Source organism: Sus scrofa, chromosome 18, assembly GCF_054392235.1.
Source record: "Sus scrofa isolate SSC_HxYL_T2T_F1_AM1 chromosome 18, Sscrofa_HxYL_maternal_Yorkshire_Landrace_v2.0, whole genome shotgun sequence".
Classification (NCBI taxonomy): domain Eukaryota; kingdom Metazoa; phylum Chordata; class Mammalia; order Artiodactyla; family Suidae; genus Sus; species Sus scrofa.
In genome coordinates, this window is record NC_139400.1 from 29,431,831 (window position 1) to 29,459,758 (window position 27,928).

General features: G+C 46.4%; 1 protein-coding gene across 3 annotated transcripts in view; it reads right to left on the bottom strand.

Annotated features, from left to right (window-relative positions):
* The window catches only part of SND1 (staphylococcal nuclease and tudor domain containing 1), a 392,192-nt gene that overhangs the window by 294,982 nt on the left and 69,282 nt on the right, over positions 1 to 27,928 (bottom strand). Inside the window, exon 1 of one of the 3 annotated variants that reach the window (XM_085005550.1) lies at positions 20,489 to 20,762. The exons of the other annotated variants lie outside the window; for them this stretch is intronic. The gene's annotated coding sequence lies outside the window, so the exon portion shown is untranslated. Of the gene's footprint in view, positions 1 to 20,488; positions 20,763 to 27,928 lie in introns of those variants that run through there. 3 annotated transcript variants of the gene reach the window in all.

Consider the following 27,928-nt stretch of genomic DNA (forward strand, 5'->3'; position numbering starts at 1 on the left):
AACTGTCAGAAGTAAAATCTTTATGATTCTGATACATAATTAGAAGGCATAGTTCTATACAAAGGACAAATTTCAGCAAATCATACACTTAAGATTTCTGTCCTACACTAAAAATAATAATTCCAAAAATGTTAATGGAACTTTGATAAAGAATTTACTTAAGCTAGCCTCTATTTCTGGCTATTTTAGACTATTTCTACTTTTTCTGAGAGACTGTGCTACACTGAACATCTTCAGATACAAAGCTTGGCTCTTCTGTTAAGTCCTTTCTTTAAATAGAGCTTTAAGATGGTGACAATTCTGATAGATTATGCACTATTTTACGAAGCCACCCACATCTTGAGACCGTTTGACTGCTTGGTCCCAACAGCAAAGGATATTATGCCTCTGCATATCCAATTTCTTTCACAATTACTCCTTGAAAATAAAGAGGATTTCACAAACATGAAACCCCCATAAGTTCAATTTAGAAGTTCCTTAAGAGTGTCAAGCTTTCTGCAGATGAGAATCCATATCAAGTGTCAGCCTAATGTGGAGCTCAGTCTGAGCTGTAGGCAAAGTCTTCTCTCTGCCAGACTAAGCTGCCTGGTACATTTGCGTTAAGGTTATAAGCTAAGACACCCCCAACTCCCCAGGATTCGTATGTTGAACCTCAGAATGTGACCATATTTGGAGATAGCACCTAGAGTGGGCACTCATCTTATCTGACTGGTGTCAGTGTAAGAGGTGACAAGGACAGAGACACACCAGGGTCACACACATACAGTGGGAGGACCATGGGTAGAAGAATTCAAGAGGGCAGCCACCTGCAAGCGAGGGAGACTGGTCTCAGAAGAAACTACCCAACGCCTCCTTGGATCTGGACTTCCAGCCTCCCTAGTAAACTAAGTTTTAGCCATCTGACCCCTTAGGACACTTCCATCCTCTCCCTGATCGACTCCAAACGCTCCTGTCTACAGATCAGGAAATCAAGCTCTATGAGGTTAGTTTTCACCTGTGACTGCAAAGCAAGTAGATGAACAAGAGAATCTAGATCTCTTCTCACACCAAAGCCCTACTGGAAGAATCATTAGGAGATTCCTAGATATTGCTGAGCATCAGTATCCAAGGCCTACAATTTAACCTTCAATCCATTTCTAGAACCCAATTCTTAAGGACACTCAAGAACTGCCGATAGTTTTGAACAATGTATCTAGGTATAAGCCTTTGCAACCTACTATACCAATCACACCTGCTATACAAAAGCTGTGCCTTCCAAGAAAAACTGAACAGGATAAAGAAACAACGTGGGTTCTAAGTAAGAGGAAGGACTTGCTAGCTTCTGGCAGAGGGAAGAAGCTAATTTTTTTTTTTTTTTTTTTTGTCTTTTTGTCTTTTGTTGTTGTTGTTGCTATCTCTTGGGCCGCTCCCGCGGCACATGGAGGTTCCCAGGCTAGGGGTTGAATTGAAGCTGTAGCCACCGGCCTACGCCAGAGCCACAGCAACGCAGGATCTGAGCCGTGTCTGCAACCTACACCACAGCTCACGGCAACGCCGGATCATTAACCCACTGAGCAAGGTCAGGGACCGAACCCGCAACCTCATGGTTCCTAGTCGGATTCGTTAACCACTGTGCCATGACGGGAACTCCGGAAGAAGCTAATTTTAACAGCTTTCAGGAGAAATGGATGTTAAGAATAAGGTCAAATGGCCAGTAGGACCAAATAGATGCTAGTTTTGAACGAATGCATGAGGGCAATTTGAGAATTTTAAATTCTCAAAGCTAAAGACTAAAACTGGAACTTTTCAGTCTGACTTTGAGAATCTAAGAGGATGAAGGAGACTGTTCCACAAACAGTTGAAACATGACCATGTATTTGAGCTAAGTCTCTGTACATCCTGAGCATAGTAAGTATTTCTTTAGCTTTCCTTCCTTAGTTAAATTTTTTTTTTTTTTGGTCTTTTTTTTGCTATTTCTTTGGGCCGCTCCCGCGGCATATGGAGGTTCCTAGGCTAGGGGTCCAATCAGAGCCATAGCCACCAGCCTACGCCAGAGCCACAGCAACGCGGGATCCAAGCCGTGTCTGCAACCTACACCACAGCTCACGGCAACGCCGGACCGGATCGTTAACCCACTGAGCAAGGGCAGGGACCGAACCCGCAACCTCGTGGTTCCTAGTCGGATTCGTTAACCACTGCACCACGACGGGAACTCCAACACTTTCTGAAAGACATGGGAAAGTAAAGGACCCCAGTGTATCAGAGAGGCTGGTGACCAGAGCTTTCCCAGCCTGAAATATAGATGTAATCCACGAAACTGCAGACAGCCAATGCTAACCATAGACAGCATTAGTTATTCACCTCTCAAGTCAAGGATTTACTTTATAAAGGAACTTACATACCAAATGTAAAAAGCACTTTCCTCCCCCATCCTTCACCCTCACCAAAATAAACAAATAAAAAATAAAAATTTGTTTGGGTTTGTGGATGATTAACTTAGTTGAAGTAAGGGGAGTTGAGTTGTAATTTCCAGATGACCTCTTTAAGGTATATGAAATGTATCTTTGAAATCTTTATATTCTTTTTTTTTTTTTTTTTGGACTTTTGTCTTTTTAGGGCCACACCCGCGGCTAGGGGTCGAATTGGAGCTGTAACCACTGGCCTTCGCCAGAGCCACAGCAACTCAGCATCCGAGCCATGTCTGCGATCTACACCACAGCTCATGGCAAAGTCAGATCCTTAACCCACTGAGCAAGAGCAGGGACCGAGCCAGCAATCTCATAGTTCCTAGTCGGATTCATTAACCACTGAGCCACGATGGGAATGCCTTTAATTCTTTTAAAATATGCTCTAAAAATCGTATTGTGCTATGAACACAGTGACGACATACAAATTTGTTCTGCGTATAGCAGTTTCTAGTTCCAGTCCATATTTTTATAGTATCAGCAATTAGTAATGTCTGGACACAGAGTATAGTCTTCCATCTTCAATGACTGAAGGTATGAAGGAACAACCAAAGAAAGAAGCTATCAGAAAAAAGCACTTAAAAGAAATACTGAATATAGAGATAATTATGTTATGATTTTGCAGAAGTGTATCCTTTAATAGCAAAAAAAAAAAAAAGACAAAACATAGCAAAGGTACCTTTTGAGACTCTTACATAAAAGTTATACATTAATCTCTTGACTAATTTTTTTATTGTCATGTATGCACATAAATGATTGTCCTAGGCAAAGCTATGATAGGTCAAAATTAATAGTGCAAAGTCAAACACTTTCCCTTTAATTAGCTATGAGCAGGGATCAGATTTCTTTAGGAAGTAAAAAAGGGAGTATTTGTTAAAGCATAGGAGCTATTTATCTTATTCAACCTATTTACTACACAACAACCAGGCATTGTAACACTCATCTTACAGATTCCAAAATAAGATTTAAATTTAGTTATCCTCTTACTGTCTCAGAACAGTGGTGGGCTGGTTTCAGACATTAACCAGACTAGTCCTTTTAAAGTCCATCCCTTTTCCATTCAGCATCAGCTATCTCAATAAATAAGCAGGATAGATTAATGAAGCTGTAATGTCCACAAAAGCCCAGCTCCATAGACATTCATCTGCCCTGGGACCCAACAAAAGCATCCCTAAGTATACAAGAGAACTAAGCGTGCGTGTCCACCAAAAGCATATACAGCGTTCATCAGTATCTTTATCATAATAGATCCAAGCTGGAAACAACCTAACTGAACAATATGAGAAGGGATAAACCAAGTATAGTTAATGCATACAACAGAATATTATTTATACACATAAAAAAAGAAATACTACTGAGACTCATAACAGCACCAATGTACCTTATAGGCATAATGTTGCATTAAAAAAGCCAGACATGGGAGTTCCCACTGTGGCCCAGTGGAAACGAACCCATCTAGTATCCATGAGGATGCAGGTTCAATCCCTAGCCCCACTCAGTGGGTTCAGGATCTGGCATTGCTGAGAGCTGTGGTGTAGGTCACAGGCGCAGCTCAGATCCCGCGCTGCTGTGGTGGAGGCTGGCAGCTGTAGCTCTGATTCGACCCATAGCCTGAGAACTTCCATATGCCATGCGCGTGACACTAAAAAAGCCAGACACAAAAGCGTACTTACTGCATGATTCCGTTTAGTGAAATTCAAGAATAGGCTCAACTAATCAGTGCTGACTGAAGAGTGGTTACCCCCAGACAAAAAACACTGCCTGGGAATAGGCACCTCCAGGGATGCTAATATAGTCTATGTCGATCTGGGAGTAGACAGATGGGTGTGTACATACCTATAAATTCACTGAGCTGCACGCTTATACTGCACCTTACACAAATGACTAAGATGCCTCACCTCCATAAAAAGGTTTCTTTAAAAAAGCTTTCAGAAAGTGACGAAGAATGGCCAAGTAACACCATTTACATTTAAAGGAAGAATAACATAATACTTCTAATGGTACTGGGAGTGTAACCGGAAGGGCACTGGAAGAACGAGAGGCTCTCCACATGCGGAATATAACTTATGTTTCACAAGAATAGAGACAAAATGGGAAACACATCAGCTAGTGTTCTCTAGTATATGGGGGCTTTTTTACACTACACGAAATGCACTTACAGAACTCACCTGCAGTCACCTCTGCCCTGTGCCAATCTGCTTTAGAGCAATACACGGGATTGAAGCATACAAGCTGCTCCTAAAGCAGATGCTATGAAGGAGGTACAGGGAGAGGGGAAAGGAAGGCTGAAAGGCAGTAACATCACAAGTGTGGGGGGCGGGGGTACACAGTGAATCATCTCCACAAGGATACATAAAGTTGACACTATTCAAGCAGAAAACCTCAATCACTTGCTGCTTTAGATTTACCCAGATTTTTTCAAGGGACTTTTAATGCCAGTGCCCTCACTTCTTAATTGGCTGCTGCATTAACCTAGCAAGGTTTATAGTCTGCACTCTAAACGCCTGGATGTTGGGAGGCTACACAAGTGGGTCTGCTATGCTCTATGTTCCTCACCCAAGGTCCTGAAAGGAAAGGCCCACGTTTATTGTCCCTGCAGCTCTGAAATTACCCCCAGACGCAGGCACTCTTACAGACTGTGAAAGCTCCCTGGGTCTTACGGGTGGCTCATTTTCCATGCTAAGAACACATCTCACAGAAGCCAAAAGCAGATTACACCGAGTCCATCATAGCAAAGCTCCTTCTTATCTACCTGAACTAACCCTTTCCCTTACATGATGCATTCCTTTCATAAACATGGTTTGTCAGTTTTAGTCAACGATCCAAGATTCAACTACCTCACATTGTCAAGTTTATATATAAGAACATGAGAACCTGAAATTAAAATACTGCAGACCAGAGGCTATGAAAATATAATCCAGCTCTCCATTAGCCCCAGCACTCTCCCAGCTGAAGACCCAACTCCAGACAGCTGCAAGACAAAAGCTCCTCTAGTTGAAATTGCTTGGTGAAAACCTCAAGTTTATCTACTGCCCGCCGGCATCTATCAGCACTAATACTTCAAAGGTTGATAAAACGGCTCACTTGATCTGAGCTCTATAAATCCCTGAACACTCATAAGTAGTTTTCCATTCAAATTCAAATGAGTATGATTTTACTAAGGACAAATGGAAATACCAAACATTTTCTTTAAAAATGAACAGACTATTCCTATTACCAAGCCCAGAGTACAAGTATTTGTGGGGCTGCACACTCCTGCATTTGTGTGTAATACTCCTACATCCATATAGCGCTGCAATCCCATTAGCAGCAGGCTTAAATTAATAAAATTGTTTGTCTTGTCAGCTTGTGTTACACGTTGTACAAACTTGTTAGATAATCAGCAGAGGCATGACAATTCATTATCCTACAGGGAGCCAGTCTGAAACCAGCAGCTTCCGCTTTCAGATGGAGCCACCGCATCAAATGAGAGCAGTGGCGGCGCTGCTCACTCTGAAGGGCAGACACAGAAACTCTGCGTACATCCTACCGCGCACCAGCCGCAGAGGAGATTTCATATTCCACTCTCCGATACAAAGCCTGGCATCAGCAGGGGTGTCTTTTGAGAACACTCCGAAATAGAGACAGATTCAACTGTTTCTGACCTGGAGACTGGCAAGGCTGTGGCCAGGCTTTACAGGGCATTTCAACATCAGTGCTTGGCTCATATGAAACCCCCAAATGAGGTTATTCTTCTCCAGCAAAGACGACGGAAGGGGGGTGGGGGTGGGGAAGAACCCTGACTGAACAGAAGGTCCTTTTGGTTCCGCTTCCATCAGATGCCTCCACTCGGCATCTCACACAAGTAGGCATTTAGTCGTCACTCCACTGGCTGTGGAAGGAGGAGGTGTCACCCTTCCTGGGCTCCATGCTACGCAAGGCAAGCAATGCTGCACTGAATTAAGTTAGCAGGCGCCTACTTGGGTACTTCTGGTGAAAGGAAGTAGATGCCAGGTACAGAGGTTACGTCTTGGCATCATTCACCCCAAATACAAACTGGCGGCAGATGGCAGACCCTATTCTAGTTGTTTTGTGGTAGGTTACAGAGATCACCCTTACTATGCAGCTCCAGCGCTAAGTACAGCTATGCAAATCAGAACAAGTCCATGGACCCAAAGGGATTTATTCAGGTCTAAAACAAAGGAAGCTTTTGGAAAAGTGAAACTGCTTATGAAAGTAAGACCCACAACTTTAAATGCTCTATTCCCTTAGGCTTTTAATGCTTTATCATTACTGACCCATCGGACCAAAGTTGTGCAAGCCAAAAGTAGTTTCAACTTTGCTCTCCCCAGTGATGGAATATGGGCTTCCCATTTGGGGCTGGAGAAATCGGGCCACCTTCAAGTCTGATACTGTTTCAAAATATTGTCTTTCTCTCTCTAGGAGAGGATGCTAACCTCCCACATCACTGTCAGGCATGGCCATGTGGTTTACAGAGCTCTTCCTCAAGAAAGGCTTAGGTACCGATGGCAGTCCTGATGAACGGGGGTGGGGGTGGTGTGAAACAACCAGCCAGTGCTCGACTGCCATGCTGCCATGTTCCCTTTTCCTTCCATTATGACATTGGTAAAATCTCAGATTAAGGAATCATCCTTTAGCCTGGTTCATGGCCAGAGTCTACCCATGATGGATCTATGAATGAGAAATAAACCTCTACTTTTGAGAGGTACTGAGCTTTTGTTACTGAAACAGAACTTAGCTTAAGTGGACCAAATAAAAGCTATAGGAAATTTTTGGTCCCAGCAAGGATACTCTCACTACAGCGAAAAGCAACAAAACATCCAGAGAAACAGAATAGAATCCCCCACAGAATGATGGCTCACTTGAGGAAAGCAAAATTCTTTTACCCCACCTGACCTCCTCAACTGGAGTCCCATTTTCACTCAAGAAGATAATCTATACAATTCCAGCAGCGAAATCGTTTTCCGTCCTCAAAACAGAAAATACTGTGGCACAAAATGACACATCATATTCACAGTGTCTAGTATCTGTTTCATCTTTCTCTGCTTCCTATCTTTCTATAAGGCTGCTAGATCCAATTCACTTCTAATTGATAATCTGCTTTGGGCTAAGTGTGAATAAAATATAAACAAATAGGCTCCGAGTTGTCAAGAGGGCTCTACTGGAAGCTAATTTTTGGGACAACTATTGTAGCTCTTCAGCAGTCAAATTTTTACTTTTTCACTGTGATCTGGACAGGTGAGGTGTGAGAGAGGTAACTACTTTTGCAGGATTCAGTTGGCACAAAATTATATGAGCTGTGCAGAGTTCAAGATATACTGAGTTGAAGTGCATTTCAGGGGCAAAAAAGTTCTTCCAAGTCCTAAGAAGACTGGATACAACAAACGTTACCTTAATAAACATAACAATGAGGGAAGGAAAATCCACAGCCCAGACTGTTCCACCTTCATTTCTGTATTTTGGGTTTTCTGCCAAAGAATCAAGATTTCTCAGACACGGGATGCACTGTGCATTTAGGCTTCCTAGAAGCCCCCTCCCCCTGACCCATGCCAGCCCTGTTATACAACCAACAATCAGAAGAAGCAAGGATTTGGTTGGAGGCAGGGGGCCAGGGGCAGGGTGGGGGTGCCTTTTCAATTTAAAAAGAAAGGAAAACAGCCTCTCAATTTTCATGCCCAGCACACCCACATCTAATACCTGGCTCCCAGCATCCAAGGCTCCAGAGCGTCCTGCGCTCTTCAGAAGATTCTGTTTTCTTTTATCATCATGGCTGTTAGTAAAAATTTCCATTCAATTACCCTCCCCAAAGCACCAAGTATTTCACTAAGATTTTTAAACATATCATTCAGATCCCAGACTCTTCTACACCAAGCTCTGAGGTAAGACACTAGACAGGAATTCATTATCCAGGGGGAGGTTCTGGACCTCTGGCCCTCTGCAGTCCTCGAGAGGGACACTATCCATCCCTAAAAAAAAAAAAAAAAAAAAGCTGGAAGTGAGGTAAGATCAGTGGGTCGATACCATGTTTGTCTCCAAGCTGCCAAACCACATAAACAAGAGTTTAGAGGGGAAAAAAAGCCCAGCACCTGATCGATGCTAAGCCAGCTGTCCTCAAGAGCCATTCTGGAGACGGCGGGGGAAAAAAAAAGGAGGCCACGTCAGGGGCCAGTGTCCAGCACCTTTTACCAGGAGGCAGCGGGCAGGCCAACTTCCACCCACTGGCCAAACCTCTCCACCTGCTCCCTGTTTCTCTGTGGCCTGTCAGGTGAAAGCGGTTTTTACATTTGTGAGGAAAAAGAGGACTAGCTGGAGACAAGGGAAACCCATGCCTTTCGGATTTCAGGGATCATCAACACCGTTTTGCCGGAACCCAACCCCAGTGATGTTTTAAGTGGTGCCTCAGGCTGGTTTCAGCAGAGCAGAGCGCAACAGTTGTGACAAAGATCATATGGCCTGCAAAGTTTAGCATTTACTAAAAATACTGACAATGTAGTCCCTTATGGGTTGGGGGGGGGGGCAAAAAAAAAAAATTGCGCCAACCCCTGCCTTATGCTCTCTAAATTCTCCTGCTTTCCCCAAGAAAGAGTGTACAATGTACAAGCAGCCCAAAGCTCCCCACTGGAACCACTGAGGAACAGGCTGAGCAGCCCGCCTGGCAGGGAATGGCTGGGTAGGGCTCCCACGGAAAGCGGGCAGACTCCTCTTTCAATTTCCCAACGCCTGGCACACACGCAGAATTTAATACATTCGTGTCACTGAGTGGCTTGTGAACCTAAGCATTGTGATGGCTCCACAACCAACCAACTCCCCACACAGGGTTTACCGACACAACTGCTCCCCCGCAAATCTCATGCTCATGTTTAGATGCCAGAAACCACCAAGAGAGCAGAAAGAAAACGACCCTCAGTTTCTACAGGGACCAGCATGCCCGGTCCCAGTCCTGCCGGAATCAACTCTCCAGTTCTATTAGAAGGACAATCTCCTAGGCTGTTGAAGAAGAGAGGAGATGAGAAGGGGCGAGACGGAACAGCTCCATCCAACAACGTGGCTGGGGAAACCGGATCCCCGCCAGCACCAGGCCCCGTCGATCCGTCAGTCACAGAGCAGCGAGGAGAAAGGGAGGTGAGTGGGCAAGCGCCAGCCTCACACTCGGATGCTACTTATGATGCAGCCAACAGCAGCACTCTGGGCAACGCTCCCGCCAGCAGTCGGCTGGGGAAGCGCCGGGCCACATCCGCACTAAGCGCTCTGGCTGCAAACCTGCACACGCTATTTGGACAGTCGATGGCCCATGACCAGGCCAGTGTCCAGAGGATGCTGAGGAACCACGGAAGGCAACAGCGTCATTTGTTCGGCACAACCATCCTGGAAAACTGCAAGGACCTCCTTCTGTTCCAGGCCTTGCCCTAAGGATCTGCCCCAGCAGAGAGATGCTGTACGTCCCACAGAAGCCCATACCACGCCCTTCCCAACAGAGGAGGACGCTGAGGGCATCCATTTTCTCTAGAAAGAATATCCCTAGGCCAAACACAGGCTCTAATCCAAGGTCCCCTCCACCAGGTTTCAAGTTTTTCTAATCATTTAATGTGCCTGCCTTATTCAATGGAAAACCTTCCCCATTCTAACCCAGTCCTGAAATCTCATCTATGAGGTCAGGGAAAGCCCCTGGGCATTGCGCAGGCACAAGGCAAGCCCCCACTCCTCACCTGATGATACTCCAGACAACGCACACCTCTACACTGTCCAAGCAAACGGGCTTCTATATGGCAAACGGCTTATGCTCAGAGCCAAGCCCAAATCTGTGAAGGCCACCTAGAGAAGGTGACAATGCTTCTTTTGAAACAAGTCTGACCATCATTAATCAGAAGTCTAGGGAGGCTCTAGCTCCCTTCGACAAAAGAGAGTGAACAACAAACAAAAAAAAATGCTGCCGAAAAACAACAGTGGCAACTTAAATGGATTTGTTTGCTTATAATGTCAGTAATTCTCTAGATTGGCCTCCGTAACATCAATAAAGCACCTAGGATGGTCTGCCTCATTGGAGTCCCTGGTCAAATCAAAAACAACCAAAATACTAAGTATTACCATTACACACCCCCCAGAAGGAAGACCAGATGGATGGGAAGCGAAGTGTGGCATCTAAAGATAACTAGCACAAGTTCATCCCTTAGAAGTTGTTTCCTACCTTCTACTTTGGACTTTCTGCTTGTTTCTAGGTCCGGAGCTAAGACGGTAGATGTCGGTAGTGATCTTCTTTCCCTGTCAAAATACTCTAAGAGTAATAACCTTAAACCACAGGTCCAAAATCCCTTATCCACAACTATGAATTCCAAAAGGCTCCGAAAGCTAAAATAATTGTTTTTGTAACACACTTGATAGTGAAACTTGACCTAACCCAAACTTACAGGCTGCAAAACCTCACCTAAACAAATGCAAGGTTACTTTAAAGTCTTTGTCGCATTTAGTGTGAACATGTTTCACTGCAGAGAAATTAATGTAGTTATGGGGTTGCTATCCACAAGCCCACTGAGGGGGCTATGCGATTAATATACCATACTTGGACAATATAACCTTTCTAAAATTCAAAAACGTTCAGATTCATACAAATCGACCCCAAGGATTTTTTAGCAAAGGATTGTGGGCCTATTCTTCTATTAAGCCAGCCTCTTCCACCCCATCTTGAAACACTTTCTCTCACCTCTTAACAATGATAGCAATTTCCAAACAACTATTTCATAAAGTCTCATAAGGAAGTTCCCTTGTGGCACAGCAGTTTAAGTCTCCAGCACTGATGCAGCTATGGCACAGGTAGCAATTGCAGCATGAGTTCAATCCCTGGCCTGGGAACTTGCACATGCCACAGCTGCAGCCAAAAAAAAAAAAAAGTCTTATGAAACCATTTTCTACTAAAGTAGGAATGTTTTATAAGGCACTTGTTTTTGGAGTTCCCATTGTGGCACAGTGGAAACGAATTCGACTAGGAACCATGAGGTTGCAGGTTTGATCCCTGGCCTCAGTCAGTGGGTTAAGGATCCGTCCTTGCTGGGAGCTACGGTATAGGTCGCAGACGCAGCTCGGATCTGGCGTTGCTATGGCGTAGGCCGGCAGCTACAGCTCCGATTAGACCCCTAGCCTGGGAACCTCCACATGCCGCAGGTGCGGCTCTAAAAAGACAAAAGACCCTTGTTTTTAAAACTGTGTGTTGAAGCTTGCTGGCCAATTAGATTACAATTTAGAGGAAGACATATTTAAACCCTCTTCTAGCCTCACAAGGTACTTAAGCTTAATCCTCACACATATAATTAGGAAATCTTTTGAAGACCTATAATTTGATTTTAAAATTACTTTTGGAGTTTCCACTGTGGCCCAGTGAGTTAAGAATCCAACTGCAGCAGTTCGGGTCGCTTTGGAGGCACAGGTTTGATCCCTAGCCTGGCGCAGTAGGTTAAAGGATCCAGCATTGTTGCAGCTCAGAATCAAGTCCTGACCCAGGAACTTCCACATGCCACAGGTCATAAAAAAAAATAAATAAATAAGATTACTTCTCCCTTATAGATCAGAGAATTAATAGACTTTATGGCTACCAATTCTGATGGTAACTGCCAGGAAACATACACTTGGCTGATGTGGTTATGGCCCAGCACCCAAAATGGGGATCGGTGCTTTGCCCAGGACATACCCTAAGAAAAAGTGCCAGAACCTTTTCGTCAGAGCAGTCACATTACCAAGTATTATGGTCTGTCTGCATGGAGTCAGAAGGCAGGAGACAAGATGACACAGCATGAAGATTACAGGAAGCCAGACCAGGAAAGCAAAAGAATCACAGGCAGAGTCAGCCAAGGTGGAAGGCTCTCATGAGTACCAGATACGCGCTTTTATATCCATTTTCACACAGGCTTGTGTGTCCACTGAGCTGGAAACAAGGTCAAAGGAACAGGCTAGCACAACACTGACTTGGGCAACTGATAACCAGACATGTAAGAAACATATAAAAGATCAAGATGTTTCCTAATTCAAAGCAATAAACACAGACAAAGGGACAAGGAGCAAGAACAATAACTACATTTAAGTCATCGTCGGGAACAAATGTATTAATTCTACACTCCTCAAAGCACACTATTCTCCCCTGTTGTCTGCAACAGTTTCTCCTACATTAGTCAAATCAAAGGCAAAGAAATGAGAGAAAGCCCAAGTGACAACACAAGGCAGTGACATTGATAACGAGAAGGCATGAGTCGCCTTCAGCTAAAGCACTGCTAAAAATTATTACAGTGGCATGTCCTGAAAAATTAGTCCTTGTAAGAAGGCACCATGCTGTGGGCCTACACAAGCAAGAGTCATCTCCTCAAACCACTGATGTTCAGTACTGTCACTGTGTCGGCCAGGCTCTGACAGCTGCTGTCAGCTGGGAGAAAAAAAAAAAATTTTTTTTTTCCTATGGGATCTTCTGGCCTGAACAAGTTTTTGGATTGTCTGACTCCAACCCCCCTCAGACTTTAGCTGGAGAAACCGTTTGTACCTAGGATATGCATGACCACAGAAACATCCCTCAAAAACCTAATAGCTAATTCCTCCCAATACTCTGCAATGCATTATGGTACCTGGCCATGGTAGCACAAGTGCTGTGATCTCTGAGTGAAAAACAGAAGTATTTCAAGTCCCATGATTCCTCAGACAAGGGCAGGAACTGCCATGGGTAGCCCTACACCTAAGAGTCCTTTGTAGAGCCACATGTGCTATTCCTGTCCCAAGCATAGGATACAGGGCCCTTGACAATTCATTTAACGAGTGGGCACACCAACACATCTATAATTTTCAAAGGGAGGGACGTGTTGGTCACTTTGAAGAACTCGGCCAACCTGGACAACAGCCCTGGAAATCACATTTTCCCTTCACTTTGATATGAACTCTGCCATCCAAGCTACACCCCCCACAAACACGGACAATCAAAAGACACCTTTTATGAGGGAGTTCACGTCATGGCTCAGCACAAACGAATCCAGCTAGTATCATGAGGATGCAGGTTCGATCCCTGGCCTTGCTCAGCGGGTTAAGGATCTGGCATTGTCGTGAGCTGTGGCATAGGTCGAAGACGAGGCTCAGATTCCGCGTTGCTGTAGCTGTGGCACAGGCCGGTAGCTGTAGCTCCAATTCAACCCCTGGCTTGGGAACTTCCATATGATGCAAGTGTGGGCCTAAAAAGCAAAAAAAAAAAAAAAAAAAAAAAAAAGCAAAAAAAAAGAGAGAGAAAGAGAGAGAGACACACACACACACACCTTATGTGTACTGAAAGCAAAGCTATTCACAAAGTGCTTATTCACAAAGTCTAACCAAGTTTTTCAAGACCAAATAAAATACAGAACAAAATGTGCTGGCGAAGTATAGCACACTCTGCCTCCAAGTCCTATCCGTTACCTAGTCACACATCACTAGCACAGGCTGACTGCTCAGACGCCAAGATCGAATGTTAGCAGCCTTCGCTGGCCATTTCTGCATCTCGCCAATCGCAGGCTCAAAGTGGCCCATCATTGCTGGGGACTGAGGAGAAGGGGGCCTGGACATCAATAAAGCCACCCAAGTCAGGGTATAAATAGGTACTTTTGTACCACCAAAAGCGAGACACTGATTGTCTAGCCTAGAACGCTCTTTGAGGGTGATGCATGTTCACAGGATGGGAGCAACAGTAAGGAAAGGCCAGCCCCCGAGGGCAATCGGAAGCACCTCCCAATGAAAGAAGGCACAGAAAAGCAGCAAGGAGGGCAGCTTCACTCCACCAGCAGGATATGTCTGTGTTCCCCTTCTTCCTTCCCATCTCTCATGCCCTCCTCTGATGAGTCTGTGACACTACAAACAGATTTCTCATTTATGTGTTCATTGGTTCCTGCTATTTCCTCCCACCTCAAATCAGTCCCTAGAGTTTGAGGCACAACAACCCGTTGTTATGGAAATGAATGCGAGGCGACTAGGGCTCAAAAGCTAGGTTAGCTGGCAGCGAGCAAGAGCTGAATGGGATGTGGGGAGAAAATGAAGACCTCTGTCTCCAAGACAGTGGTACGACCAATACTATGTATTTTTTAAAGCTATTTCTAAAGTCGTGATGCATTGCCATGGCAGGCACAGACTGTGCAGGAAAGCAAAAAGGAGTTTCTAAAAGTGCCTAATTCTCCACCATGACCATTCCCCTCAGGTACTCCCTACCAGCTGCCTAAGGGAGCTTCAAGAGCAACGACGACGACGTCACACTCAGGCGTGCACACAATCACAGCCCCCTGGACAGCCATGGTACACTCATGTGGCCTCAAAGCCATCTCAACAACCCAGCACGTGCCAGGAAACCGGACGGACAGCAGCCGAAGCTGGGGGCTCTGCTACCGCCCTCAAACATTCAGACCCTTACATGGCTCAGGCCCTAAGACTATTATTGATTATCAGCATTTTATCAGGCTATCATACAAGGTTTCAGGAGTCGGAAGGGCTCTTGCTGACTCAACGATGCCTATGATGGAGCTACTCTGTGCGCACAAGAAGGTAAAAATCACCTTAGGTAAGTTGGCGGCAGCCTTCGGAAGGAGAACAGAAAGTATGCATCAGTCACAACCTCACAGTCTGTGCTAAGACGACCTCCCCCTGCATTACAAATCACTAAGGGGAGGCTACAACAGGCATTCGACATGGAAGATTCTGGTAACCAAAGCAGTAAAATTCTGAAAGTAAGACATAGCAACATCTTTAAAGCATCTACCAAAAGGAGGGGGGGGGGACCCACAGAACAAATTAAGTCCCTTGTTTCCATCCTTTTCCCAAATCGTCACACAGTTGAGCGAGCGCCTCTTCCCCTGAGTATCCTTCTACTTACTGAGGGGATTTAAAGGATTAAGCACTATTTTTCTATAGTTTAGGAAGAAGACCCTAAGTATCAGTTTATGAATGTAACGTAAGTTTAAAAAAGAAAATCCTGCCAGGGACTACGTAATTGGCAAGATACAAATGCAGCAACACTCAGCGAAAAATCACTTAGCTGCACTGTGGTCATCTTAGAATTTACTGGAAGCAGCCATCTTAGCATTCAGAGGGAGCCTTTTTGTTTTTGTTTTAAATAGAAGTATTTATTATCTCTCCAAACTCCTTCCACTATCTATCTGGCGCTCTTTAGAGGTCACTTCTTTTCCTGCACCTGTACTTCCGAATTTACAGGAAAGGGATCAAGATTAAAAGTCATCATCTGACAAAGGACTTTATCAAGTACATTATCTTCTTGAACACACAACGAGATGATCCCACACAGGTGATTCCTTTACAAGAAAGCAGAGGACAGCTCAGTGGGGAGGAGCACATCACAACTGACATACAGGGGAACCTGAGTGACCTGGTTCAAAGTGTTTCTTGTGCAGGACAGGCCAAGAGACAAAGACGAAAGTGGCCAATCTATCAGGCAGTAACATTTACTTCGTGCGCACTGTACATGCAATGCCTCTCCCTTGGCCGTGCTGGGGAGGCCAGGAATAAAAACCAATTCATTAACAAATGAACACTTTATTAGACGACATGGTTTTTTTTTTTTAATGTCTTAATTTCAATACACAAAAGAAACAAATGTCTAGGCTCACCAAAAAGAACAAAATGAATTAAAAGAATATGGAAGAACCAGGAAAGCACTGGAGCCTAAGTATATTTCGCACACCTTCAATATCTATTAATTATAAATATAGATCTTCCTTAAATCAGTGTTAATTGCAAAGGGAATATTCATGATCACTTTGCTAAATAAACAGATGTTTCACTAAACTTACAACTTAATCACCATCACGAAAGATTATAATTTACTATCATTAAAAAACACCACATACAAACTTAATTTAAAAGGGTTTTTAGGGCAACTCTGAGTTCTTCATTAGAACCAGCATCATTACACATTTGAAAAATATTTGTATCCATGTGCAATTTACATGCCTATTGATAAAAGACTGGTGCGAGGCCTGGGAAACGAAAGGCGACCTGGACAGCAGGTGAGACTTCTCCCACTCAAACCACCATGATTGCCTTGGCCAATTTCAGTAAGAAAACTACTCAAATTGACAGTATGCTCAAGCTGCAGAAGAGTCCAAGAACGACAGGCATACGTGATTACGGTAAAAACAAAACAAGCAACTCTTTTAAAAAGTCAGTACTACCTTCTTCCAAGAGCCAGAAACCACAAACAATCGACTTCTTCCTGAGGACCAAGGTGACCACCTCAAGTTCACCGTCAACAAGAGAACGGCCAGACTCACTGAATCCATTCTCTTCAAAATAGGGCTCCAGTGCCTTTTTTCTTTTTTTAAACAAAAAGAGCTTCCAGAAGGGACAGGTTATAAAGATGACAATGAGGACAGAGGAGACAAGAGGAGGAGAGAGAGGGTGCTGACCTTTAAATGTAGAGATACCAAAAGGCCGGGGGCTATTTTGCTAGAAAGTAAAAACATCACCTTCCTCCCTGGCATTGGAGCAGTGACAGTAAATGCTTGCTGACATTCAGCAAAACGACAAGGGCTGCCTGAGGAGTGGCCTTCACAAAATGTCTCGGTAAAAAGCAGAGCTTCAAGGGAAAACGCCTGGCACACTAAGGTTCCTGGGCACTGCAAAGGCACTTCTTCACAGGGAGGGTACACAACCCATGACCAACACCGTGCAGGTTTGAGGGGCTTCTGGGTAGTGCACCATCAGTTCCATCCCCAACACGAAGCTCTGAACCAAGCTTCCTTGTCTATCACCTTCTTTCCCCCAAGAGGAAGAAAGCAGAATAGTTGTCTGGATGCGAGGCTGGGTCCTGCAACTCCGGATTTGACTTAGGGATCTCAACAGAAATCCCTGAAGCAAAAATAAAATTTGGTGGGGAGACAAAGTGTTACCTTCTACAACCCCGCCAGTGGCAGGCCCGTGTTTGAGGACCTCAGGAGAGGGACAAGAAGGAACATCTCCAGAATCCAAGTGTAAAGAGCAAGTCAAACTTGATTTCTCTCTTTTGGGTCCCAACAATACCTGGGTTGTAGCCCTTCTGGCACGTGGCATACGCTGCCTTGTTTAACAAGGGCTGAAGTTATTTCCACTACACAACTGTGAATTTCTGACAGCGGAGGCTTCATCTTCATACCTCCAGAGCCCTCCTCATCCGCAACCTGATACACTCTTCAAAACAGGACCAGGTACCAGCCTGAGGAACTGCAGACACTGCGAACAGCCCTGTGATGCACGCTTTCTGGAGCTCCTTCATACAGGGAGAAGCTCATGCCTGCCACGCTCCCCCCGCCCCGACCCCTACCCCCTACCTTCTGCTCTTTTAACTATGACAAATAACCAGAGTTAAAAGGAACTTCTTAACTACGGTTTTAAAAAGAAAAAGAGCGAGCAAGAGAAAGAGAACAAGCAAAGAAAGAACAACATCAAGTAGCGTTCACTGGACTTGGAGGAATAACTCACCTTAGGCGTCCTTCAGAGAAGTTTCTCGCTTCTTGAGAAATGCTGAGTTACTACTCCTGGTCAACCCTCAGCGAGAGTGACAGCACCAGAAGCTCAAAGCTGCTTAAAATGACACTAATTCCGCCTTTAGGTGACACCACAGTGGAGAATGAGAAATACCCTTTAATTTGATGCAATTTAAACATCAGCCAAAGACACATCTTGGAGGCACATGGTGTCCTCGGCTCTCACTGGATTGGCCTCGGATCAGTCCGGCTTTCATGCCCACTTTCACACCCTAACCCTAACAGGACAACATCCTTCCTCTAAGGCCACCCAGGGCCAGCCACCAGCTGCCTGCCAAAGAGCGCTCTCCACCCGCGATTACCAAGAATCCCTTTCTCGAGTCCCTGCAGGACTTCTGTCTAAAGAAAAGCGAGTGCTGAGTCTTCATGCTCAGACTCCCGGAAAGGCGATCTGGGAACCTCTCCAACCCCACAGGGGCAGCAGTCAAGTTGAGAACAATCGAGAACAAGATAGCAGAGCCCAACCATTTCTGAGTATTAGATTTAACAATAAGGAATCCCTCACTTGACCCTAGGGAAACACTGTGGGAATTCATTATAAGGCTTTTAAAGATATCTGAGCTCCCCCCAAAGAGCACTAAATAAAAACTACACAGGGCCATCATTTATTAGGAGCAGGGAGTTCCCGTCGTGGCTCAGTAGTTAACGAATCCGACCAGGAACCACGAGGTTTCGGGTTCAATCCCTGGCCTTGCTCAGTGGGTTAAGGATCCGGTGTTGCTGTGAGCTGTGGCGTAGGTTGCAGACTTGGCTCGGATCCCCCGTTGCTGTGGCTCTGGCGTAGGCCGGTGGCTACAGCTCTGATTAGACCCCTAGCCTGGGAATCTCCATCTGCCGCTGGAGCGGCCCTAGAAAAGGCAAAAAAAAAAAGTTCAACAGCAGAGACGTCTACTGTGTTCCATTCTAACAAGGTGGCCTTTTAAAGTCACCTACAGATGAGCTATATGGCCCTTATGAGTGACCTAGTAACAGATACACAGCTGAAAGCAATGTTAAAAAGTGAGGCCAGAGCGGACGTGCTGGGCAGGAGCACATCGGCCACAGCACAAACACAGAATTAGAATCACCTGCCGGACCACACCTGCGCGCCCACCCGCAGCTGTTCCCCCAACTCCTGAGCGTGAGTGTCTCGGTGGGGGCGGGGCTTAAGTTCCACCAGAGGTTAAGGTACCGCTCTAACAAACACCGTTCAAGAGCAAACAGAGGACGAGAGGAAAGGGGCATTCGAGTCACCTTGTAGAAGAGGAGACTTAAAAAATAAATAGGAGCCCCCAGTGGTTAACGAATCTGACTAGGAACCATGAAAGTTGCGGGTTCGATCCCTGGCCCTGCTCAGTGGGTTAAGGATCCGGCGTTGCCGTGAGCTGTGGTGTAACTTGCAGACGAGGCTCGGATCCCGAGTTGCTGTGGCTCTGGTGTAGGCCGGTGGCTACAGCTCTGATTGGACCCCTAGCCTGGGAACCTCCATATGCCATGGGAGCGGTCCAAGAAACGGCAAAAAGACAAAAATAAAAATAAATAAATAGAAATTGAGGCAGGCTGGGACCTGGGACCCTCTACCTGACCGCCTGCACCTGGATAAAGGTCTCCCTTGACCAACAAAACGCAAAAAAACTAGGGGGCCAAATGTAACTGCACACAAGAGCAGCTGGAGCAATGACAAACGGTAAAATTTTTTTCAAGGCCAGCTGAGGTGTAAAAGTGCTTGATCCCTGCACACAGCACCAGCAAGAGTGTGGAGAGACCACCAAAGCTACACCCTCCACCCACCCCGCTTAAAGAACTAGCTCACTCCCACACCGCCTCAGGAAGCGGCAAGGCCACCTGTTTCTTGTTTTCACTGCCTCGTGCTGCAGAAGGAGCCCCTCAATGTCTCGTCTAGGCTTTTCCACTGATTAAAAAGAGTCCAAGAACCCAGGTCGGTAACAAAAATCACACAGTATTTTAAAGAGTCATTTTAATTTCTTTTTTTCTTTTTCGGCCACACCCTCAGCATACAGAAGTTCCCAGGCCAGGAATCGAATCCCAACCTCAGCTGGGGCCACTCCGGATCTACAACCACTGCACCACAGCGAGAACTCCAAAAAGTCATTTTAATTTCTTGAGAAAGTTGACACAGAACAAGTCAATTCTGAGACAGAACATCCGCTTAAGTATCTGAAAAGTTACGGGCATTCCTAAAGGGGAATTAAAGTTTCTCAGATAAATTTCATAAATCGAGACAGCATGACAGCTTCCAAGGCAACTACTGGCCCAAATCACAGGACAGAAAAGTCAGACACTACGACTATTTTTTCACTCTTGTACCAATTCTAATGTGCACGGAGGGGGTGGGAGTAGAGGGGTCCCTATGGCACCAAGCAATTTTGACACCATTTGGGTGTCCTACCATTTCATTCTGACACTACCGGGAGGTAATGTCTGACCCCATAGGTTAAAGGCAAAATCTGCCAAGACTGCTGCACCCCCACCACACCTTCCAGACGCCCATCGCACGTCCGAGATGTCGCCTCTGCTTCTTACCTCCTCCTTGGGTTGGATTCATTTGCTGGAGCTTACAGAGCTCTTAGCGTCTTACAGAAGAAATACTTTACTTACTAGATTACCGGTTTACTTTAAAAGGCTGTAACTCGAGAACAGCCAGGTGGAAGAGATGTACAAAGCAAGGTATGAAGAGGGGGTACAGACCCTCCACATCCTCTTCCAGCGCACACCGCTCCCCCCAAACCGCCAGCCCCAAACCGCCAGCCTCTCACCAACCCAGAAGCTCTTCAAACCCCATCCTTTGGCTTTTAATGGAGATCCTCTTAAATAAGCATGATTGGTGAAATTACTGGGCACTGGCCATTGGCTCCACCTCCAGCATACCCCTCCCCCTGAGGCCAGGGGGTGGGACTGAAAGTTTCAATCCTCCAGTCACAGGGGTCTGGGCACTGGGCTCCTATCCTCAGGTGTAGCCCAAATCACTTCATTAACATAACAAAAAGACACCTTTAGAGCTCTCTCCACTTCGTAAATTCCAAGGATTTTAAGGGCAGCTCTGTGCCAAAAAGAGGGCCAGAGACCAAAGACATGTCTATTATAAATCACAGTATAGCAGCTATGGTCATGATTATCTCACCCTACCTCCACAGGAGACAGAATTCTGCTTTATAAGGAAAGAACATTCCAGAAGGGAAATATTAAGAAATGAGTGCCTATGCCATTTTTATTATGGAATAACCAAAAATTCCCCAAAGTGTAAAAGAATGACTTATTCAAATAATTCCTAAGACAAGCCCAACAAGATTTCCGTCTGCAGGATCTTGTTTGGGTTAGATGCCGTCACTTAACCGTAAGACCCACCCAGAATAGAGCCCATCGGATCATTGCATCGACCACAACCACCCAAGACACACACACCCTAGTTGCAGGTCAGAAGAGTTTGAGTTTTTTTTTTTTTGGGGGGGGGGGTTGGTTTGGTTTGGTTTTCTGGGAGGAGGGGAACTATCTGGGACCCAAACTTGGAAATTCTGATTCAGTAGTCCTGAGACCCAAAGGGTTTTTAAGAGATCCCAAGGTGATTCTGATATGTAGCCAAGGGCTGAAAACCTCAGCATTAAAAGCATCAACACCTAACATTTTCACTCTGCATTGCTCTGCTGATTGAGCCACGCTGCTAGAGTCAGACCCGAAGCAGGCAATAATGGGTTCTGTTCCGTGACACACAGATGAGTTACTGTGATTCTTTAGGGCTATAATTTAGTAGAGTTGAGACTCTGATGAGTTCATGGCTTTGTTTCTCATTAATCTTTTACCGAGTTCCAAGTTGTGTGTGCTTTTCATCCCACGATTCCAAATCAACACGTAAAAAGTAAATGTTTTTAAATACCCAAGCTACTGTCTTTTTCTTAGCCTTTTGCATTCAAAAGATGCTTGATGAATAAAAGATACCAACCCACCTCCACCCCAACCTCCCCCAACACACAGGCACAGCCGTTACAAACAAATGCAGCAAGTTACCCTTAGAGGAGAGATTACAGAAACCTGTTTTGACCTGAATCTTAACACCTGAGATCTGTGCTTGCAGGCAACAAATAAGAAATGAATTATGGAGAGCAACCTGAGTACAGGCTCAGCCAGGAGGGATCTGCCAGAAAGCCGTCTACGTGCTTTACACCGGCAAGGTGTGGAGGTGGCGGGGGTACACTGTATCTCCCCACTCAAAGGGTTCTCTTCTGACCAATCTCTCACCACCATGATTTGAGGGTTCGGAACCCAAGTCTGTCATCTATTTCCAGAGTGCCATCTCCAACACCATCCTCGTGGGCAACAGCCCAGGCAGAGGCAGGTGTTTAAGAACTTCCAGGGAGTTCCCGTCGTGGCGCAGTGGTTAACGAATCTGACTAGGAACCGTGAGGTTGTGGGTTCGGTCTCTGCCCTTGCTCAGTAGGTTAACGATCCGGCGTTGCCGTGAGCTGTGGTGTAGGTTGCAGACGCGCCTCGGATCCCGCATTGCTGTGGCTCTGGCATAGGCCGGGGGCTGCAGCTCCGATTAGACCCCTAGCCTGGGAACCTCCATATGCCGCTGGAGCGGCCCAAAGAAATAGCAGAAAGACCAAAAAAAAAAAAAAAAGAGCACCTTGGCCAGGAAATTAACTGCAGAAGAAACCCTCGGACCTAGGACAAGAAAGGCTCCCCGAGCAAGAGGGCCAGTGTGCTCTGTGGCATTTTCATTTCTAGCTCTTCCACGGTCGTTCTGGGATCTGGGGGTCGGGGCGATCAGTCTTAACCACTGATCAGCTACTTACCCAGCATGAGTTACTGGCCCTCGGAGGGAGCATTTTGAGTGGATTTATTACCACCCACCCAGGGGGAGAGACAGCTAGAGGCTTCATTAAATCCGGGAGAGCCCAAAGCAGCCCCACGAGGGTGCAGGCCGGGGGAGGGCGGATGATTTTATCACTGAAGAAATCATGGCAGTTGTCCGGGCCTCAGAAAGCGCCCAGCGCTAGGGAGAAGCAAGTTATTAAAAAAGACAATAAAATAAATAAATCAGCCTTCTGGGGTCACATAAATATTTCGCTAATCAGTTAAAGGACAGTAAAGGGACTATAGAAAGAGCGCCTAACATTTAATGGGATTTAGGTAAAATATTAAACTTTACAAAAGTTACTCAAGTGTGACAGGGAGTCTATGAGCCAAAATTACTTTGTCAAATGACCGATATACTAATTTCTTCTTCGGAACCACAGGCAAGGACCCATACAGAGGACACCGTATCACAAAATCATCACCAGCCCTGCCTGTTCTCTCCGTTCCTGAAATTGCAGCCACACGGCAGTGCAAACCCACCCCTCTCAGCTTCATCGGAATCAGACCAGAGGGAGCCAATGGCACTCCAAGCCACACACCTGTGCACAAATGAAAATATCTCCACTCACACTTCCTGTGCACCAGACACAACCAACCCGGGAAGTGTCCTTCCAAAGCCCTCCACTGGCTTTTCCAGCCAGCGATCCCGAGCCTGAGGCAAACACGGAGTAGGTGTATCAAGCGGAGGCAGGAGGGGGTGGGGGGATGTCATACAGGACACCTGCTCAGACAGAATGGCAACTCAGCTCTTATTCCTCCATCCTCCCCTGGTCTCCTGGGCTCCCTGGACTGTGATTTATCTGAAGAAATGGTCATCTCAAAAAGCTGCAGAGATATGAAAAAGACTCGAGTTTTAAAAACAGGAAATAGGAGTTCCCGTGGTGGCGCAGTGGTTAACGAATCCGACTAGGAACCATGAGGTTGCGGGTTCGATCCCTGGCCTTGCTCAGTGGGTTAAGGGTCCGGCGTTGCCGTGAGCTGTGGTGTAGGTTGCAGACGCGGCCTGGATCCCGTGTGGCTGTGGCTCTGGCGTAGGCCGCTGGCTATGGCTCCGATTAGACCCCTAGCCTGGGAATCTCCATATGCCGCGGGAGCAGCCCAAGAAATGGCAAAAAGACAAAAAAAATAAATAAATAAAAACAGGAAATAGATGCAACTTTAAAATTTGCACTTCTGATGGAGTTCTCCCAGATAAGCAGCTGATTTTTTTGGTCTTTTTAGGGCTGCACCTGAAGCATGTAGAAGTTCCCAGGCTAGGGGCTGAATCAGAGCCATAGCTGCCGACCTACACCACAGCCACAGCAACACCAGATCTGAGTCACGTCTGCGAACTACACCACAGCTCACAACACCAGATCCTTAACCCTGAGAGGCCAGGGATCGAACCTGCATCCTCACAGATACTAGTTGGATTCGTTTCTTCTGAGCCACGACAGGAACTCCAAGCAGCTGATCTTTAAACAGCTTTCCGTGTGAGCACAGCTATACTGCTGGTGACTGAGAGAACCCCCACAGAAGTAAGCAACGTGCCACTCCTGGGGCAGGGATGCGGGCAAGACTTGCCAACAGCAAGCACTGACCCTCAGAGGGAACACCCGGTAAGTAAACAATGAGGAGCTAAAACTCTACATCTGAACAAATGAAAGGAACGGATCTTGTCGTCTAATGATGCCACAAGGAGGTTAGAGTCCCTTCTGGGACGGCGCAGAATATGCTCTATCCCCCCAAGGCACCAAACCAGAGTGTTTGGCCAAGTCAAGAATCCAACAGCTCACCTGCTGAGGGACAGGGAGCACAGAGCCCGGTGCTCACGTGGCTTCACAGAGTTGGCCTGTCTGTTCCGCGCAGTGAAATGACTACTGCGCGCACACTCCATACAGGAGACAAGAACATTCAGGAGACGCAGTTCACCCGCTTTCCTGGTGTTAAACACCCATTAGAAATACAAATTCAAATCTCTTTGGTATCAATTACAGTGCCTCCAAAACAGCTGCAGGAAACATTTTAATTTGTAAAAATACATTGAAATAAGAAAGCTTGTGCTACAAAGACCACCAGCTGCCACTCCTGGGAGCTGGCAGGAATTCGTCAAAACAGGAGCTTGGAAAGAAGTCCACCCAAAGGAAGGGAGAGGGGTCACCAACCTGCCCGGCCAACATGCGAGTCCACAGGGCACGTGTGGGGACAAGCAGAACAGATCTCAGCTCTCCTGAGACCAGAGAAGTTATCACGTCTTCCCAAGCCTGTTTCCTCATCTGTGTCACAGGGGTGGGGGTGGAGCACCCGAGCCTTCCTGAGTATCCAGCAACCCCCCGAACCCCAATTCCGTAAACAACCAAGAGACTTCAAGAAAAAGAAAACACCTTAGCCCATTAGAAGCTGCTGGTCTTCTTGGCAGCTGGACTTCATTATCATGAATTAACACATCCACAAACTGACTTTCGAATCACATCTTTGTGAGTTCATGTAGCATAAATCAATTAACCAGCCTAACAGACAGCCTCTCTCAGCCTGTCAGGCTCAGAGCCGAGCCCTACAAAGCAGCTGAGCTGAGCAAAAAACCTTCCCCGAGCCCTTAAAAAAGGAACAAGTCTTCCTCCTCCTCAGCCTGAAGAGCGCCCTCACCAGCCAACACTAACCATGCAGGACAGACTTTCGGGCGCCTGTCACGATTCACAGGGCTCTTTGGGCTGCTGCTATGCTGGGTCCTGAACTGCAATCCAGCCCTTGGGTCCTCGGTGCCATAAATCGCCTGTATTTTCTTCCGCCCGTTGGAGGGCTGCTTGCACATGCCAAAGCAGGCCCGTTCTTATCCGGCACCGTCTCCACCTCACAAGTGCAGTGTCTAGACTGGTGCATAAGGTGTGAACCCAGGTCTAACAAGGCACCACTTCATAAACCTTTGCACTTTTTATCATGAAACCATTAGCAGGCCCCACCTCAACAAAACATCAGCTCAAACAATATGTCATAAACCCTAAGAAACTCCACTCTTCCCTGGAGAGGCCTGATCTCTGAAACAGACAAATTTCTTTGGGCGGAACTCTCATATCTGCTTTCACTGGAATCCTCAGGAGATGTTCTGAGCTGAGAAGGGATACGTCTGGTTCACAGTTGGCTCTGAGACCTGGGGGGGAGAAAAGCTCATTCCGGAAACAGCAGAGATATTACTGTGTCTAAGTCTGGCTCCGGGAAGAAAAATGGTACCGTCAGAGACCAAAATCCTGGACAGACAAGCCTTAGTTAACCCCGCCTCTGCTGCTGCCAGGAGCAGCCATCGACAACACGAGTCTCAAGCTAAAATAGAACGGAAGCACCTGGCACCTGGAAACACCTGGCACAATGAACCTTCTGGGCTCCAATCACAGAGATGCTAACACAAGTAGCTTACGAACCACAGCATAAGAAAAAGTAGAGACCCAGCCTCGACTCGGGGGGGTAAAGCCTGGATTTCATGTGCCAACCAACGGGGCACCCACCTCTGCCTCTGAGCTAGGGCTGGGAGAGAGAGGGAGGGAAGGAAAACCAGGACGAGAAGGGTCATGGCCACTCCCCACACACACTGCAAGTCGCCTGTTCAGCGAAAAGGTGTGGCGTCAAGAGAGATCCACTTAATCTTTGTCCTCAGAGCAGTGCTGTGCAAACCCAGAAGGTCACTTGCGACAAACGAGAGGCAATAATGTTGGCAGCCATGTTTGCACTGAATCTGACACTGAACAATCAAACGGTTTGCCCTTGGAGAACTTCCCATCGGGGGAACCTTAGAACCACAAACGAACGTCCTTTTCCCAGCCGGGAAGGGGGCAGAGGTGGAGGGCATGCTCCGAGGTTAAACAGAAGCCCGAAACGGCAACGAGCCCCTACTCCCCAGCTTCTGAAGGCCATGTCACTTCAGCATCATTACAGCGCCTCTAGGTATACAAGTAGGACGGTGCAAGAGTTAAAAACTGCTCCCTTAGGTGTTACACCCTCTAGCCTCCTGCTGCATGAAGCTCAGTTCCCTCTACGACCATCCCTGAACTAACCACGGCAGGAAGGGAGAGCCGAGCAGAAGAGACACAATCAGAGTCCACGTGGACTGACGGGAAAAGGAGGAAAAGGGAAATGAAACTACCTTCTTCGGGCTTCGCGTCCCCTTATTGATCCCGGCCACCCCCAAAGACAGTACTAATCAGGACCAGGCTGGAGAGAGGGGAAGGGAAAGATGGCAGGCAAGAGGGAGCAGGAAAGCTGGGGAAACCTCAAAGCTACAACTCTCTAAGACCTGCTTCCTCCCACAGGCTCCAGAGGTAACCCACACAGTCTGTAAACAAGTGGAGTCTTGAAAACTTCTGTCACGAGCTACAAATACCAAGGTGGACACGTGACATCAGAAGTGACAAAGATTCTCTCCTTGACCAAACTCTTACTCAGGCTCCTCTGCGCTTTCTTCTCAACGAGGCCCTGCCTTTCGGAGCCTGTGCATCTCTGCACTGTCCGATTTGAGCCAGGTTCCCCCAGCTTTGCGATCTGATCACTCTGGATAGCTGACTGGCCCCAGGCCCCGGCCTGCTCCCTGATTATAAATTCCCACCCTTCCTCGCAGCCTTCTGAGCCCCATCTCTCTCCGCCACCGCAAAACCCCACTGCAGTGGTCCCTACACCTACCCCAACTGTGCTGAACCGAGTGCACCTTACTGTGCTTTGACAAGTGTCACAAATAAGTTTTTAACCCAAGGACATCGGAAGGACAAACTCTGCCCCGCTCCAAGTGGCCTGCACAGGCTCGAACACGCATTTAAAGGCAAAGACTCGACTTCAATCAGTCAGGCACCTTCTTCAAGCCACTATCTATCAGCTATAGATTTAGAGACCTGACCAGTGAAGACAAATTACATAAATTCTGGGAGCACAGGGATATGGGCCTGGCTTCAACGGTGCCAGTGGAGTTTTCTAGAACCTAAAATTACATTTAATAAGCAGCTTAAATGTGTTTATCCAAGAAAATTAGAGCAAGCCAGTTTGGCTGTTCATGTTTTCAGTAGTGAATTCAGGTTAAAGATGCCATTCCTTCTGGCTGAACCCAAAGCAAGGCAGCTAAAGGGCGACAGCGAACGGCAATTCCGCTGC